Here is a 19,333-nt window from a genome sequence, read left to right as displayed (position 1 = left end):
TGATATAATATATCAATATATGACAACCTGTTTGTAGTTGGAAATGCTACCTAATCACGTGACTAAAATATTACCAAGCACTGTCACCTATTTGGGCTAAAGAAAATAAAGACTATTAAACTACAGTACAGATTCCCAACTACCCCAGAAAGTGCCACTACTTTTCCCCCTCGCCAACATATACTTTTTCTAAAAATCAAAAACTATGATTACCAAAGCAGATTGGTTGGCCAAACAAAATATAACAGCAGAATTTTCCAAAGTAGAGTTGGCTGAAAGATCAGCTTTACAAACTCTAGGGAAAAAACAAGCAGGATATTTGCAAATAATAAACCACATCTGAGAAACAGCCATGCACCATTTCTTGGCCATGCATAACTGTAGAGGAAAGTTACAGATGACTGGGATGGCAGGACATTCCAGAGAAAAGGGATATTCGTGCCTGATACCCCATTTTTTTTTTCAGTTCAAGTTTATTGGTCCTGTTTAGGAAGTGTAAAGGGTTGTGCATTTAAAGATTTATCATCAAGTACAAATGTGGAATCCACTCATTTTCCTGAAACTTAGTTTACCTGCCACAGCTGAATGCATATGTATATTTGTTTCAACTTGGTATCTCTTAACCTTACAAATCAATTCAACTCAAAAGGTACAGAATCATTCAGATGGTTGACTTTTCTGACCCCATGAGTGACAACAATGGCTACTGACAGCTCTTGCCTTCTCTACTTCCAGAGTGCCCTTTTCATTTCTAGGAAATGTGGACCAGTCATCATCAGTCACGTACTTTGAATGAGGATTAGAGTGTGAGCATGGAGAGTAGAGGCAGGAGGATGAAAAAACACAGTGAAAGAGTTTGGGTTTAATTCCCCAGGCAATGAGAGCGGGAGGGATGTGACTGCAGACATCAGAACCGCAGCTGAGTTTAGAGGAAGAAAGCAGAGTTAGAGTTAGGATAGTGGGAGGTGAAGGAGAGCACACCAGACGCACTGCCAAGGTGACGAGAGGAGGGAGGGAAGTGGGGAAGGGAGGTCTGTGTAAACATGTGTAAGAGAGGAGGCAAAGAAGATGCCAAAGTTTACAGCCTGTCTTCTTCATCTATGCTGATGTGTTTATTTTGGGTTTCCTGTATATTTTACGTAAACAAAAAGAGGTCTCAGTGAAACTATATGATTCTGCATTATGTTACTGTGGAAGGAAAACAATCCCGAAGGCCTTAATGGCTACATGTCTTATTACATGTGTATCCACAGAATGGGCTGGGAGAAGCGAATGCATCTGGTGCCCATTGGAGAGAAAAGGCAACACCCAGAAGCCTAAACAGGAAAGAAGTTAATCTGTGTTGAAACGTTTGTGTTTACTTTCCAATCCATCAATTTAATCCTCCCAGTGATCTTGTTACTTATCACTTGAAACCTACTATATCACCTCATTAGAAAGTGAATTCTCCAGCTCCATTTATATCAGATAGCACCATAATGAAGCCGATCCCCTTCGAACTATGAATCATCAACAGTGAATTTAGGATACTGTAAACTGTAGGGATCTCAGTTTCAAGATCATGAAAACACACCAAAGGAACAAAGGGGTTTTCTTGTTTTTGAGACAGGGTCTGTCTCCCAGGCTGGAGTGCAGTGACACAATCTTGCCTCACTGCAACATCTGCCTCCCAGACTCAAGCTGTCCTCCCACTTCAGCATCCCCAGTAGCTGGGACTACAGGCATAAGCCACCACACCTGGCTAATTTTTTTTTTTTGTACTTTTTGTAGAAACAGGTTTTCACCATGTTGCCCAGGTTGGTCTTAAAACTCCTGGGCTCAAGTAATCCACCTGCCTTGGCTCCCCAAAAGTGCTAGGATTATAGGCGTAAGCAACTGCACCCAGCCAAGAACAAAGTTTTAAAAGCAAAGAAATAAATTTAAATGTTGGTTGTGTTGTATTGTGCTGTGTTGTATTAGAGAAGAGGTACTTAAAATTTGGCCTATATAAATGCAATTATCCAGGTAATTTATACCAAGTGAGTATGGAGAATTCCCATTATATAACATGTTACTTGTCATTTCACACTGTCACATACAGACACTGCTTAGGATCATCCAATCAATGTTGCAGGAATTAAGCAAAGAGGAACTGACTGCAAGAACAAGTGACAGAACATTGTAAATCATTTCATATTGTTGGGGAAATGCAGAGGGATTTAGATTACAGAAGCAAATTCAGGAAAACTTGTTTCAAAAAAAAATTAGGATGTGGGTCAAAATTTCCACTTTATAATAAAGTTTGTGTCTACACACATGCCCCGCAAGAGCCACAGAGCTGAGATGCTGACTCGGAGTGCACATTTTGAGGCAGACAGTGGTTGATGCCTGGTGTTCAAAGCTCTCCCAGCACTGGTGGTCCACAGGCTGGTCTCTTTCAGCACTGATGTTTACAATAAGACGATGTTATGAATAAAGCATGCACTGATGACATGTAATTGAATTCAGGCATCAGCTTAGAGCAGTCCTTCAGAAGCAGTGCCATTCTTTACATGAATTCTGTGGGGGTATCTCTGTGGTGACCAATGGCAGCAGATGGGGCCTGAGGGGAAGCTTTAGAGGATTGAAAAGAAAAACAAATCTATTTCAACCTGAAACTCCAAGCTTTACAATGGACAACAATGGACACAAAAACTTTTCTCTTTTTCCACTAATCCCAACATCAAAACACAAGGAAGAGGGAGCTAATTATTAGACGCTTCAGGCATAACCACTTCCTAGCAATATTCTCACTTCAAAAATCCAAAAGCAGCCTATTTTCCTCATCCTCTGTTCTCTAAACACCATCCTCAGTTAAACCCTTAGTCCCCTCAATTCCCCCTCCGCAAATAGACCTTCCTACTTCACAAATACTTCCTTTCATTCTTAAATCCTCCTCAACCTCCTCTATCTATACAAACAAGCCTCACCTGTCCACATATCCCCAAACCCAACTGCAAACACCGACCTCTAAGCAAACAGCCCCAGATCCTCTCTTCTTTCTAATACCATTCCCTACCTCCCTACTGTTTCTGCAACTATCTGTAACCCTGGACCTTCCCACTGTCTCAATATCTGTCTCCTTAGAACTTCCTCTTCTCCCACTCACTCATCCTGGCTTTCTAACCTCTATTCCTTTAAACTCTTCCTCCACACACAGGATTTCATGTCCCATGGCAGAAAGAGAAAAAAGCCTGTTTGTTAGTAGACATAGTCCCCTTATTGTTCTTTTTTGCAAATAAACACAGCAGCAAATGGATTCTTACTCCTCTTCCTTTGCACAATGTTCTTTGTCACTCAAAGCCCTGCCTGTTTGAACAAAATAATTATTACCCACTAGATACATGTAGGTAGGTGGATAATCTCCAAGGAGGATGTTTACAATTCTCAAAAAGATCCAAGAAAGCAGTTCCATGGGAAGAAATGTTTTTTAATAGCAAAATAAGGAGGCTTGTTTATTCTTTCAGATTGAGCCTATTACAGCAGGCAGCTGTAAATCCTAATGTGTGTAGACACGCACATGCACACACACACTCACAGAGACAGACACACATGCCGTCCACATGCCTACAATGACCTAAAACACACAAAGGCTTTTTGCGACTGCCAAAGGGGGCTCTTCAGAATTGAGACAACAAGACACATCCTCAGAATTCACCAGGTGTTGGGAGTGATATGTGGCAAGGCTGGAGAGAAAGGTTGTGTTGTGTTTTATTGTGCTGTGTTGTGTTAGAGAAGAAGAACTTAAAGTCTGGCCTATATAATTGCAATTATCCAGGTAATTTATCCCAAGTGAGTATGGTGAATTCCCAAATTACACAACATGTTACTTATCATTTCACACTGTCATATACAGACACTGCTTAGGATCATTCAATCAATATAGCAAGAATTAATCGAAGGACTGACTGCAAGAGCAAGTGACAGAACACTGTAAATCATTTCAGACTGTTGGGGAAATGCAGAGGGATTTAGATTACAGAAGCAAATTCAGGAAAACTTGTTACAAAAAAAAAATTAGGGTGTGAGTCAAAATTTCCACTTTATAATAAAGTTTGCGTCTACACCATGCCCAGCAAGAGCCACTGGACCAGAACGTGGATGTGACGTCTCAGGACACCAACTACACGTTGCTTTCTTGGTTTTCTTGTTTTCTCTTGAACTTTTACTGTATCATATTCTAAAGATATCTAAAAGAAGAAGTAAGGAAGACCATTAAGGAAAGAACAAAAGATTCAAATGATGCTACAGGAGGGAAAGGGGGCCCAGGAGGAAGTGGAGAGTGACAGGAGATAATGAGAACATTAAGTGCAGATGGAAGAAGTGGGGGCACAAAAGTTCCAGCTTCTTCCTGTCATCATAAAACAGTGTAACCCCAGGCTACCATTCCCTTCTGTTATCCCTAGCTGTACTGAAGTCTGAGCTCTGTCCAAAACAAAAAAAAAATGCCAGATGGTATTCAAAGGTTCCTAAAACCAATCACAATCAACAGCAATAACCGTATTTCAAAGGAGGATCTTCATCTCCTGTGAGCAGAGGCTACTTTTAAATCAGTCTACATTGTTTTATATTAGGAATTCTTACAAATCTTATAGGTCTCTCAGTAAAGAGGGTAAACCATCAATCACAGGGATTTTTTGAAAAGTTTTGTGCTAGTCCCCTGAGTAAGACTAGTCTGTAGGAACTTTAAAAAACTCTTTAGACTCTGCAAGTAATTTGGCTGCATGTTCCCTGTGATAACTCTCTTCAGCCAGTGAGGAGGACAGTTTGGCGGAGGACAGAAAGCAGAAGCGACCTCAATAAACTTCTGCATCGTTTCCTCACACTTAAAAATTCCTTACTTTTACATAAATCATCAAGATGTGCTTTGTATCAATTAGACTCACATTTGTGTTAAAACAGCTTTAGCAATATTTAAAAAAGAGACAATGTCAATAAGTATTGAAATATATGTGTACACACACACACACACACACATATATTTATAAATTCAGCTCAACACAACTTAAAAGTATGCTTAAAAGTATGCTATCTCTGATTACAAAAAATACAAGGGAGAGAATAATGTTTAAAAAAAAAAAAAACAGATGTAATTACCTAATTCTAAAACATGGGAAAGTCCCCAGGGAGGCAGGGAAGACCCATGTTTTCAATAAGCAAACGGAACAGGAAAAAAAAAAACAAGAGGAAGAGAAAAGTATTCTCGATTAAAGAGATTGAGGGGACATACCAATTAAATGTAATGTATGAACATGGTTTTGGAACCTGTTTTGAACAATCCATCTATTTTTTAAAATGTATGAAGCTAGGCCAGCTGGCTCAGACTCGTGATCCCAGGACTTCAGGAGGCCAAGGCATGAGGACTGTTTGAACACAGGAGTTTGAGACCAGCCTGACCAACATAGCGAGACCCCATCTCTACAGAAATTTTAAAAATTAGCCAGGTATGGTGGTGCACACCTATAGTCCCAGCTACTCGGGAGATAGAAGCAGGGGCAGAGGCATCAGTTGCGCCCAGAAGGTCAAGGCTGCAGTGAGCCATGATCACGCCACTGCACCCCACCTGGGTGACACACCAAGACCCTGTCATTTTTTTTAAAAAAAGCATGAGCTCAGAGCAGTAGCTCTGGCCTGTAATTCCAGAACTTTTGGAGGCCGAGGCGGGCAGATCACTTGAGCCCAGGACTTCGTGACCAGATTGGGCAATATGGCAAGACCCCATCTCTATAAAATACAAAAAAATTAACCAGGCGTGGTGGCATAACCCTGCAGCCCCGGCTACTGGGGAGGCTGAGGTGGGAGGATCACTTGAGCCCAGGAGGCCAAGGCTGCAGTAAGCCAAGATTGTGCCACTCTACTCTAGCCTGGGTAACACAGTGAAACCCTGTGTCAAAAAAATAAAAATTTAAATTAAAAAAAGACGTATAAGACAATCAGAGAATTTGAGACTGGAAAATAGATGATAATGCTGTGGTTTTTTAAAAGTGTGATGATGATATATCGTAAAAATACTCTTAGAGTTATACTGTAAATTATTTATGAATGAAATACGATGATGTTTGGAATTTACTTTATAACAATCCATGTTTTGAGGTAAAGTGAGGTTTACAAATGAAACAAGATTAGCACATGTAAATAATTGTTGAAGCTGGGTGATAGGTACATGAATCTTTATTATTTTATTATTCTTTTAGTGTGTGTTTAAATTTTTGTGTAGTTTAATATTTTTCATAATATCTTTTTTAAAAACTACATGCATTCTGCAAGTCAACATCAACAAAATCTATATACTGCCTTAAACATTATAGTAGCTGATTTTACAAAGAAGGTTGGAGTCATATCACTGGCTCCTAGCTGATTTTTTTTTAAATATAAAATACTAACCCTTTATCATACTGAATTAAGTTCCTAAAAGCTGATATATATATTTTTAAGTACTTGGAAGAAGTTTGAAAGCAAATATATTTTCAAGATAACAAGTAAGCAGCCATCACATTTAGGATATTTGCAAGATAATATTAGATGGGGTAGCTAAGTTTCACCACTGTGTGCCCAAATAATGATTTCCTCATAAAGTGGACATGTAAAAGCATTCACAAAAACTGTCAAACTCTCCACATCAAGAATTTCAGCCTCAATTAAAAAGTTAAAATACACACATACACATACACACAGACACAAAAACACACAAACCCCTTAGAAATTTATGCTAAGGAAGAGACTGACATACTTTGTAGATTTTACAGTTCTGTTACTGCTTCTCTGCAAGTGGAGGAGCTCCTTAGGTTAGAAGTTATAAACCCATATTTTAGAGTTCTTCAGTAAATCCTAACCAAGGATCCTGACCAAGTCGCCCATAAAGCTGAAAGGGTCTTCCTTTATTATGTGATCACCCAGTGAAGTGGAGAATCGTAAGATCACTAACTTGGAGGTCCTGAATATCTGTGTGTACTGTACTGCAGATACTCTTCTTGAAGCACAGGAATGCTACAGGAAAAAGCACCTTCTGATCTTTTGATCTCAAAGCTAATTTCAAGCAAGATAATTATCAACCTGGGATCACATGTGGATAAAGATGCTCTCTATGGACTCTGAAATCACCTCCGTGGACTTGAATTGAGTGCATGGGAGGGAAACTCTCCAATCTTCCCACCATCCTGCTGTGTCCCACACTACTGATCAAAATAAACTCCCTTGAGAGTAATAGTTTATTTTTCCAAAGTAGCATTCCCCAGACCTAAATAATTGCTGGAATTCCCATTCTCCAACCCAAGATTTATGAACTGGGAATAGTCAGAGTACAAGCAGGCTCACAAGAGGTGGAACAAACACAGGTCAATCATGTCTTCCATGTTTGTAATGCTTTTCTCTTTAAATTAAAAATTGAGTGGGTACGGCTGGGCACGGTGGTCCATGCCTATAATTCCAATACTCTGGGAGGCTGCGGTGGGTGGATCACCTAAGGTCAGGAGTTTGAGACCAGCCTGGCCAACATGGCAAAATCCCATTGCTACTAAAAGTACAAAAATTAGCTGGGTGTGGTGGCACACACCTGTAATCCCAGCTACTCAGGAGGCTGAGGCAGGAGAATCACTTGAACCTGGGAGGCAGAGGTTGCAGTGAGTCAAGATTGTGCCACTGCACTCCACTCTGGGTGACAGAGCAAGACTCTGTCCCCCCTGCCAAAAAAAAATTGAGTGGGTGCATTTCTAAAATGCTGTAAAGTAAAAATAATAATGATGATAATATCATATCATCATCACTTAGCAGTTGATTATGCAGAATGAGTATTACATGACACAATTTTTCCTTTCCATGCTATCTACCTTTTGACCACTTATTGCTTAGAAGGGAAAGAACTCAAAGAAGCAGAGACAAATAAACAATCAACTAAGTTTAATTTAATTTTAATCAATGCTGTTTTTTTTAATACCTCTGGTCAAAAGATCTAATGAAGGAAATGGTTACATTAGGATGTTATTTTTATTATAATGGCCAATCTAGTAGAAAGAACACTGGATAGGCTGCCAGGGAAGTGAGTCAGAAGATCCATCCTAGTTCCGGTTCTGCTAACAGAACTAAGATCTGGAGGACATCAATTCGCCTATCTTCATTTTGTTTTAGCAGAAGTTTCCCCATATTTAAAATGGTGAGGGTGCACTACGTGTTCTTTTTGTTCCATCTTTCTAGACTCCCACAGATACTGGTTAAATAACACAGGAGTGCTCATTATATGATGCAGGAAACGGAAATGACCACAGAACAGAAACAGATTTAGTGATAAGGTGGCAGCTACCTAATTGGGAAAAGATTTCACCGGCACTGTTGCCCATGACATTCCAGAGGCATGGTAAATTGTTTCAGCATAACATAGTGGGAAAAGGCCTGGTCAGAGTTATGTTAATGCAATATAATATGGGCATTTGATTCAGCATGATGTGTAAGAAAGGTTTTGTCTGCTTTCCCATGGCTTGCAGTTTCCTTAATAAATCTTAAACTGTTTTTGAAAAGCTACTTCTGCAATGACGTAAGCAGTGAGGCAGCCAGACATCACTTCTCAGTCCCCTCTGAATATCTCTTGGCTGTGAAGTACTATTCACACTGGGTCTGCACTGGTCAAAACAATGTAGGAACTGGGTTTCCTCTGCTTTCATCTTTCTTTGTTTTAGCAGTAAGGTGGTCAAAAAAGAAATCTTGGAAAACTCTTGTAATCTTTAACTTCTTTGCTATTTCACAGGCTAATTCCATGAGCATACTGCCATCTAGGGCAGTCACATGCAAAGTGCAAACAAAACATTCTAAGATGATCAACACCAATTCCCACTGAATTAGCAGCAAGACTCAGAAAAAGCTGACCTGGCTTAAAGCCAACAATAAATATTGGCATACACAATATTTTTCTTCCTTTTAATTTGTAAAGCAAGGAGAAGTACTTCATCTAATAAAATCAACCTAACACACTAAAAAAGTATCTCCTGTAAAAATCCTCTCGAAAACTTTTTGACATAACTAACCCTGTTACTCTATATCTTATTAATCTGTTTCTTTGTATAGCAAGTATCTGCAACCTCTAGCTTTCCCACACGTCAATAAAATGATTTTTACACTTGGGTTTCTCTTATTGACCACTAGCTGCTACAGACAACAATCTTGCCTTTAAAGCAGATATAGCACAAAGCTTCTTTTCTGCAATGTCTAAGAAACCTCCTTACACATCATGAAAACAACTGCATGCAAATTAACTCTTGGAAGATTCAAATTCCTGGATGAACACGGAGATAAGTTCTGCCTTTACTAAATGTTTACTTTGAAGGGATTTAAAAACGTGAGCTACAATTTTGGTTTTATTTATTTTCAAAAGACAAGTTATATTAATCAAGTCCCAATAAATATTTCTAACCAGCAATTATTTTTTAAAAAAAAACTTATTCACTTTTTCTCTCCCATCATCTGAAAAACAGTAACAAGAATGGCCAGATGAAAGGTGATCATGAAAAGACTGCTACACCCCTTTCACATAGGACCTGCAGGAAGGCAGATCCCTTAAAAGGGCCATCGCTCCTGAGACATTTCTAAATATATTACTATGTACTTGGCTTTGAGGTGCACCCTTTGGCTAGCTGTCAAAATGATAAGAAACTATCTTAATACTTTTCAGAGGTTTTACGTCTCCCAGCAAAGGCATACTAAAAACTTACCTATATGGCCAGAACCTGTCAGATTTGATTATTAGACAAAATGACTACCAGGACCACTCGGCACACAGAACCAGAATCCATAATGATGAGCATAATGGCTAACTATAGCAATGTAAACAGGAGAGTACACATGTTTGTAATTAAGCAGGCTATGGTGTACAGCTTTTCTGATCACCAAAAACTCATTGAGATAACTCCTTTCTATAAACAGATCCATTCACAAATACCATGCTTTTTAAACTCTCCCAAGCAATTAACAATAACTTTCTTTACTATCATCTTCTTTCCCATTAGGTAAACAGACGGAATGGTAGAGACTGTGGGTGCAGGAGAAGTGCAACAGAACGGGTGGTTTGCAGATTCTGCCACTATCTAACCCAGTGAGTTGGGTGAAGGAAAAAGATTCATATAAGACAATTTCTAAGGTCCCTTTTACCTCCAAAATTATTTTGTCCTACCTGCTCAAAGAATAGTTAAATCTGAATTGTCTTCTGATTCTTTATCCTTGTTCTATGCAATCGAATTTATAGTAGATATCCCCTCATCAGCTTATTAATTTCTCCCACAATTTCCCCAACACTTGCTCATTTCCACATATGTCAGGTGTCTTTTATTCTTCCATACTCAGGAGGCCTCTCTCATGCTCCCTTCTGTCCAAGCCAGCCATATCCATTCATGTACTCTACTCTCAACAGATAAGGCAGGGAGGGACAGAAACTCTCAAACATTCCGTTTTGTACCTGGATTCAAAAGCAACATCTGCTATGTCTGTAGAACCATCTGTTGCCCACTTTGCCATGGAAAGGATGGTGTAGGCATCACAAGTGGAGTGTCACAGTCTTATAATGGAATTACCCCTTTCTGGGAGTGGGGCACCCAGGCGTGTGCTCCGCAGTCTCCATGGCTAATGCCACCCCTCCCCCATTGAAGCATTTATTTATTTTCTCACAGAGAATGGTGCTTTTAAACTCTCACAAAGGGTCAGGTCCAGTGTTTTTTGTTTTTGGTTCCCATTCTCGTGAATCTCTATTTTAAAAATTTTAACTCCTGGGTTGTACCTAGAACTCTGTCTGCCCACCCTTAGCTCACTTGAGACCTTGTGAGTCATAAAGCTGAGTGTCTCCGTTTTTACATTTATAAAATGAAGGGGTAGAAATCAGTGATCTCTGAGGTTCCCTTGTGCTCTAATGCTCCAAAATCCCATGACTTTAATCCAACTCAAAGTTGTCAATGAACACAAGTGCCTAGACCTCTATGGTATATTAAGGCTCTTAATGGCAAGGGCAAAAGAATCTGCTGCATACAAAACTGCTTCTATGATAAAGGCCTCTTGTTTAACAGTTAAACAAGCTTCTTGAGGATCCAAATTAGATTAAGATCCCTGATCTTGTTAACATACTCCCCCAGGCAATACTCCAGTGCAGCGCTTGCGGCATCTTTTTGTGTCCTGTGTGTGCAGGATGCTTAACTGCATCCCAGGCCTCTACCCGCTCTGTGCCAGTAGCAATCTCCTCCTGCAGTTGTTACAACAAAAAACACATTACCAACATCTCCCAGGGGCCAAAATCCCCACTCCCATTGAGAACCACAGCTCTAATGTATGTCAGGACTTTTAAGATAAAACACATCACTTAGGTGTTTTTGTTTCAAAAGAGTGACATTTACACAATTAACAATTAAGTACACCAAGACTTAACAGATTTATATGGCACAGGTACTCCACCTAGAAGATGCACAGAGCCACTGTCACTGTATGCCATCCATCGCCCCATAGCACTGCCTCCAGGTTGAGGGTTGAAAATTAGCTTATAAAGCCATAATCTTAATTACTCTTTTAAAAAGATTTAAAAGGAGGCCTAGTGTAGTGGCTCATGCCTGTAATTCCAGCACTTTGGGAGGCCAAGGCAGGTGGATCACCTACAGCCAAGAGTTTGAGACCAGCCTGGCCAAGATGGCGAAACCATACCACTACTAAAAATACAAAAATTAGCCAGGCGTGGTGGCAGGTGCCTGTAATTCCAGCTACTCCGGAGGCTGAGGCAGGAGAATGACTTGAACCAAGGAGGCAGAAGTTGCAGTGAGCTGAGGTACTTCTCCAATACACTCCACAGTCAACCCTTCCTTATACACCTCAAAATGGAGCTTTGAAGAAAACAGCGAAAACTGAGGTTGGTTAATCACTTGGGCTTATTTTTCCCTCTCTGGCACACACACACAAACATTTACACATGGCAAATAAAATGTTTCTGGAAAGGTAGCTAACAAATTTCAGCTTGGTCAAAGTTCTTGAAGATAGGAGTGAGCAAGTTCTTAGTCTAATTTCCTAAGTGTCTTTTCCTGCCCATTTCAAACAGGGATCCAGGCGACATCCGTGACAGTCGATCTCAACACCAGAACAGCAGCAGCTGCCAGCTGCATGAAACAGATTGAGGCCTGCAAATTGACTGAAATGATAACTACTCTTAACCAGACATCTCATTTTTCCATTTGTGAGAGAGGCTGAGATCTGCAAACCTCTGGGTTTCAAGAGGTGAAAGAAGGCTACATTAGCCAATACATTAGCTAACTAAGAGCAAAAACTCAACCCTTCCTTGCTATTAAAGGATTTGCCGGTTACAAATGGTTCGGAGACTTTACAGAGTTTCTTAAGTATATGTAATGTTTAAATGTCCTCATTAAATGTAAGAGGCAAAAAAAAAAAAATCCTTTTAAATAACTAAGCAGAGGATATGAAAGGGGAGCCAAAAATAGGCACAACTGTTACTTTTCAAAGAACTTTAGCTCTTTATTCAAACAAATATTTACACAATTGAAGGCCACAGCAAGAGGGATATAGCCATTCTGTTAAAATAATGGGCAACTCTAACGGTTTATTTGTCCCAAATCCGACTGTCCTGTTGCTATCCTACCAGGAACCAAGAATTCACGTGTTCACAGGGCAAAAGTTTAACCTTCTGAAACTGCGGACTTCATTTAGACCTCTCCCAGCCGAATTCAGACGTCAGAATCGCAGAGATACATCTCGAACGCCCAAATTAAACCAAACAAGGAAGCTTAAAATTACACGTCCAATACTTGAAAATTTACATCTGTAACTTGCACGTTCATATTATGAAGGAAAATGTGGCTGACAAATATTTACACTAAAGACTCCACATTTTTATGCCTCGTCTAGTTCCACTCCCAGCTGTGCCTGCCTATGACTAGCTGTGCATTCTAGAGCTCTTGAGAGTTACTTCAGAGCTGCAGGATAAAGATTTCTAGGGAAGAGGGCAGGGCCAGGCGCCCAGAGGATTTCCAGACAGGGGATAGTTTACCATCAGAAAAAGCTGCGGGCATCGCTCCCTCTTTTACATAAGAAAGGTAAATGAGGAACTGCGAAGCAGTTTGACTTCCCAAGCTCTTTCAAACAGGAAACCCCAACCCTGGGAGGGACAGCCTGTCAGCCTTTTAATTTCCTGGTGGTGGCGGGAGTCAGCCAGGTCCTCGGCACTTTAATAAGTGATGACTGCTAGCGCTAAGTTATTAAATGAACCAGCAAACAATTCAGCTGCGCCTCCGCCGCGCAGGGCGCTTGCGAAGCAGAGGGTTAAAATACTCCCCAAGCCTTCCAGCTGCTATCTCTAGGGGTGCCGAGACCGCCACACTATAAACTTTCGGGGCGGGGGGCGGGTCAAAGGCCGAATCGGAATCAGGCTCTTGGCGGTTAAAGCTGGTGAGGTTCACTCTTGAAAGAAAGTGAACTAGAAGCGCAGCTAGGTAGAGATTTGCGCGTAGAGGTCTTCTCTGAATGCCGCGCCCCACACCATCCAGCAGCGGACCTTCTCTTTCTTGGGGAGCTATCCCAAGGATCCCCATTCCTCTCTCCATGTGCATTCCAGAGTTGCTGGATAAAGTTGCCCCCAGTTCCCCCACATCCTGCCTGTTTCCTGCAATCACTCTGGAAGCATCTCCCTTGCCCAGACACTCCCTCCCCGGGATCCCCTCAACCAGCCCGGCGAGAGTCATGCACAATGGGGTTCAGGCCCCCACACAGCTGCGCAGCCTGGGCACCGCCGACCCCAGCTCGGGCTTTTGTCCCTACAGCCGGTAAAGAAGCAAAGAAACTCTGCGCCCCAGGAGCCCACTCACCGTCTCATCTTTCTTCCAAGCCGCCGCTCTCCGCTGGCGCCGCCGCCCCAGCGCCTGGCCCTTGCCCCCGCCCACCCTTTCTCTTCCGTGCGCCCGCCGGCCACTCCAGGCTCGCCGTGCGCAGTCAGCGCGCCCCTCCTCGGCCCGTGCAGCTACTGCCTCCTCTCCGCCCCCAACCCTGCGCCGCGCAACCGGCGGCAACCAACTCGGCCGCGGGGGAGGCAGCGTCCCTGGGGCGCCCTCCTGGCACACAGAGTGGGCGCCACCCTCTCCTCCTGGGCGACCGCCACCGCCTCCTCACCTGGCCATCGGTGCGGCCCGCTTTCGGCGGCGAGAGAAGGAAGGCGCGCTCTTGTGCCACGCCACACCGTCGGGCCCCCCTCGGGCTGCAGTGGTGGGCTCCGCGCGGCTGGGTCCCGCACCCCCGAACCCCTTTGTAACCCCCGCGGCGGACACCCAGGGAGTTAGAGCAACGAAGTTGGCGACCTACCCCGTTCTCAGGCAGTTTGCTGTTGGAGCTTTCACGGCTGCTGGAAGGGCCTGGCTGTTTGCCCCATCACTGGGCGCTTGCTTCTCAAAGCTACGTTCACAGCAGCGCAGTAGGGACTTTAGTGCCAGGCTTTTTTTATGAGCCGAAAGAAGGGCGGGAGGGTTTACGTCCTCGGGTGATGATTTCCTCCCGGGACAGCAAAGTATCTACTGGGAAACTCCAGGTGACCGCACCTCCTTCTGACAGTTCGCCTCGGGCAAGTTTACCAGATGCGTCAGAAAGCAGGTTTGCAAAACCCTTGGAGAACGGCTTCAGCTAAGGACTGGGGTCAGAGGCGTTTTAAACTTGTTTATTCTGATTTCCTTGCAGTCATACTCTTGAAAGTTTTAATATTTTTCCACATATTTTTCTGAGTTGCTATAACCAATGAAAACAATGCTGATGTAGACCTCCACCAGCCAATGCTTTATTGGAAGTCAATGAATGAGACCGAGGGTGGCTCATAATCGATCTCGGCACGCGGGAATGTGAACCTCTTCCAAGGTCTGGGTGAGTCTCTAGAGTTACAGAGATAAAGGACATTGGCCCTTGAGGATCTCACACCAGCAAAGAAGAGCACCACGAAGTGGAAACTACTTATAATCATTGTGGCTTCGGCAAGTTGTTGTAGCTCCCAGCAACAATTTCTTCACCTAGAGTGCAGCAATAAATGATATCGATGCTTCATGGCAGCTAATAAGCTTCTGAATAATATATGCAAAGTACCTGGCATCATGAGCAGAACTCAGTAGTCACTGAAGAAATAGCTTAGTTAATGCACTTTTCATATGTGCAAGTAAAAGTTTGACTTCTAATTTTAGGGAGGTAGAGTCTCGCCTATGGAATGCCTTTTTTTTAAAAATTTTTTTTTTCCATTATACTATAAGTTCTGGGATACATGTGCAGAACATGGAGGTTTGTTATATAGGTATACATGTGCCATGGTGGTTTGCTGCACTCATCAACCTGTCATCTAGGTCTTAAGCCCCGCATGCATTAGGTATTTGTCCTAATGCTATCCCTCCCCTTGCCACCCATCCCCTGACAGGCCCCTGTGTGTGATGTTCCCCTCCCTGTGTCCATGTGTTCTCATCGTTCAGCTCCCACTTATGAGAGAGAACATGCAATGTTTGGTTTTCTTTTTCTGTTTAGTTTGCTGAGAATGATGGTTTCCAGCTTCATCCCTGTCCCTGCAAAATACACGAACTCATTCTTTTTTACAGCTGCATAGTATTCCATAGTGTATATGTGCCACATTTTCTTTATCCAGTCCATCATTGATGGACACTGTCTTCCACAGTGGTTGAACTAACTTACATTCCCACCAACAGTGTAAAAGCATTCCTATTTCTCCAGCATCTGTTGTTTCCTGACTTTTAATGATCACCATTCTAACTGACATGAGATGGTATCTCATTATGGTTTTGACTTGCGTTTCTCTAAATGACCAGTGATGATGAGCTTTCTTTCATATGTTAGGAATGCTTGGTTTTTTAGAGTAATTTTTTTTCCCTGTCCTGAGTGTTTGCCCTACAGAAATCTACACTGATCAGTCCAACAGTTAAACAGTTAGGTGCTCCAACAATTTTCTTTTCTCACCCACATCATCCATTTCTTCCTTTTTTTTGGATCATCCCCATGAATATAAAATCATTTTATTTCCTCCACCTTGGAATTTTTTTTTTTTTTGAGACAGGTTCTCGCTTTGTCCCTCAGGCTGGGGTGCAGTGGTGCAGTCACAGCTCACTGCAGCCTCGACCTCCTGGACTCAAGCAATCCTCCCATTTCAGCCTCCTGAATAGCTGGGACTATAGATGCAGACCCATGACCAGCTAATTTTGAATTTTTTTTTTTTTTTGCAGAGGTACGGTTTCACCACATTGCCCAGACTGTTCTTGAACTCCTGGGCTCAAGCCATCTGCCCACCTCAGCCTCCCTAAGTGTTGGAGTGACAGGTGTGAGCCACTGTGCCTGACCTCCTACTTCCCTTTTATCACTCACTTAGTCCCTGCCACAGTGGCCTCCTCGATATTCCTAGACTAGATTCCTGGGTAAATATGTTCTGTCTCAAGGTCCTTGTCCTAATTGCCCTCTCTGCCTAGAATTCCCTCCTCCCAAGTATCTGCATGGCTCACTCATTCACTTCCTTCAAGACACTGCTCAATGCCACCATGATGCTCAGGCTTGCTCTGACCACTCTACTTATAAAATGTGTTTTCCATACCACTAAAATTTATTTTTTGACAAAGTCACCACGTTCTATCATATTGAAAAATGTACTTTTAAAATTGTTTATTGTCTGTCTTTCCTCACTAGAATGTAAGTGCCAGGCAGGCAGGCAGGGAGTTTTGCCTGTTATCTCCAGTGCTATATCCCTAGTGTGCCTAGAAGGATGCCTGGCATGTAGATGGTGCTCAAGAATAAATGATGGCTTTGACCCAAAGCACTGTGGCTGCAAACATTTCCTTGAGCAATGCCAGAAATACACTTGAGTACATAGACATCTTAGAGACAACTTTTCTCCCTTTAGAAGGTCTAAGGAGAATGTGCACTAACACAGCACATTTAGAATGGCCATAATTAGATTGCTAATATTTATGTCTAAGAAAAAATTAGCTAATATTTATTGAGAGCAACAATTACAATTATATATGTATCTGGCATTCTTCCAAATACAGGACAGTATTAGTTGATGCAACAGCCCTGTGAGAAAAATACTGTTACCTCTCCCATTTTATAAGTGAAAAGAAAGAAGTACAGAGATGTCCATTGTCACTCAGGTAATAAGTTGGTAGAGACAGAATTTGAGCACTTGTTCTTGAGTTCATTGTCTTTAATGCTACCTTCTACCTCTTTTCTAAGTATGAATGTTACTAGGGACATTTCTGTATAATGAATAATTCCTAATTACTAGACAAAAAATAATCCTCACTGGCCTCCCTTCACTGCCTGGTTTTATCTACTGGCACCTCTGTCTCTTACTATAGCCAAGCTCCTAGAAGACAAGGGGGGTCATTTTATTTATATTTGTATGAATCATACTCCAAGACTTAACACATGGAAGGAACTCAGAAAGTCTTCATTGAATGTGATTTTTCGAGTGACTAAACCCAGCAAAGCTTCCCACTCCTGATGAGTTAGAGTGGTTTTCAATAGCTCTCGTAATGCCATAGCAGCCCGAAGATAGATGAGACCACCCTGAAGGTTCAAGTAGAACCTTCAATTAGATCAATGCAGTCCAGGCTCAGTGGCTCACACCTGTAATCCCAGCACCTTGGGAGGCCGAGGGGGCAGGATGGCTTGAGACCAGAAGTTCCAAACCAGCCTGGCCAACATGGCAAAACCCTGTCTCTACTAAAAATACAAAAATATTAGCCTGGTGTGGTGGTGCACCATCTGTAGTCCCAGCTACTCGGGAGGCTGAGGTGGGAGAATCACCTGAGAATTCGAGGCTGCAGTGAGCCACGATCACTGCACTCCAGCCTGGGTGACAGAGACCTTGTCTCAAAAAAAATATATATATATAAATGCAGACCCCAACATCTAAAACTATATAGAAGGCCGACTGGGCGTGGTGGCTCATGCCTGTAATCCCAGCACTTTGGGAGGCAGAGGCAGGCGGATCACCTGAGGTGGGGAGTTCAAGACAAGTCTGACCAACATGGAGTAACCCTGTGTCTACTAAAAACACAGAATTAGCTGGGCTTGGTGGCATGCACCTGTAGTCCCAGCTATTTGGGAGGCTGAGGCAGGAGAATCGCTTGAACCCAGGCAGCAGAGGATGCAGTGAGCCAAGAATGTGCCATTGCACTCCAGCCTGGGCAACAAGAGCGAAACTCTGTTTCAAAAAAAAAAATGTATCTATATCTATATCTATATCTATATATATCTAAGGCACTTAATAAAGTACAACTGTTAAAAAAAATAGAATACAAAGAAACAAAAATAAAAAATAAAAATAAAGTGCAACTGTTATCATTATTATTATTATTACCAGACTTTCTTTTAGTTATGGTGATGTTTTTAAAAAATAGAAAGAAATAAGTCTTTCTACTTTTTCTATTTCCTGGGTTCTTTACAATAAAGTTTTCTATTTAATCACAGACCAGAGTCCTGCCTGCCTCTCTGCCTTCCCTCATCACTAGGGATATTGTGGTAAACTAAAGAGCAGACCTTTCTGGTTTGCCTCTCCAGTATCTATAGCGGTCACGGTGCCTGATCTTACTTTTCTATATCTTTCACCCTCTCAGGCAGGGAACTGTAAAGTGTTGCACAGTATGGAGGCTAATTGTCTTGGATGCTAATCTGCCATGCTGACTTTTTTTTTTTTCCTGTTTAATTTCATGGAAGATTACATGTTGACTTCTGATTAACCTAAATTCTGGGAATTACTTTAAGATTTGTACTTTTATCTACTGTTACCTTAAATCCTGCCCTTGGGTCAAAACAACCTTGACCATAAATCCTGCCCACAGGGAGATTCACATAGCATTCTTGCCTCTGCCTAAGGGATCAACTTCAATTCTCCTACACGTTCTTTTCCTTTAGTTTATGTTTCTTCACTCTGAGGGTGACAGCATGGAGATGCACCATCTTTTCTCGCAGCCACTGGGGACATGGCTTCTGTTCATAAGTCTCTATTAAATGTTTCCTTCTGAGAAACTAGATTTGTGAGCCTCTTTCAGCTTCTGTGATCTTTGGGAGTAGGTTTGTACAGACCTGCTCACCTTGAAACACATGCAGTGATATTGTGAATTATTTATGTTATTCCATTTGGAATTATTTTTGCTATTGTTCCCTTTTATTAGAAAAGATTGGTTGGATTTGATTAACTTTTTATGTCCTGAATCTGGATGTTTGCTCCTTTCTCTGCAATGATAGCCTAACAAATCTTTAGAGCTATTAACTCATTTCAGTCTCACTGCAGTTTAACTCATGGGACAATTGTTCGTATTGA

General features: G+C 41.9%; 1 protein-coding gene across 16 annotated transcripts in view; it reads right to left on the bottom strand.

Annotated features, from left to right (window-relative positions):
• PHLDB2 (pleckstrin homology like domain family B member 2) overlaps positions 1–19,333 on the bottom strand; it is a 225,587-nt gene that overhangs the window by 92,254 nt on the left and 114,000 nt on the right. For 2 of the 16 annotated variants that reach the window (XM_012460946.3, XM_064374600.1), the window contains exon 1: positions 13,848–13,917. The exons of 13 other annotated variants lie outside the window; for them this stretch is intronic. The gene's annotated coding sequence lies outside the window, so the exon portion shown is untranslated. Of the gene's footprint in view, positions 1–13,847; positions 13,918–14,337; positions 14,424–19,333 lie in introns of those variants that run through there. One more of the 16 variants, XM_064374601.1, reaches the window with a different exon arrangement.

The sequence above is a fragment of the Aotus nancymaae genome, unplaced genomic scaffold, assembly GCF_030222135.1.
Source record: "Aotus nancymaae isolate 86718 unplaced genomic scaffold, 86718_ANA_hifiasm-v0.15.2.pri h1tg000011l, whole genome shotgun sequence".
Classification (NCBI taxonomy): Eukaryota; Metazoa; Chordata; class Mammalia; order Primates; family Aotidae; genus Aotus; species Aotus nancymaae.
The sequence above is the reverse complement of the archived record's forward strand: the minus strand, read 5'-3'. Positions and strand labels throughout refer to the sequence as shown.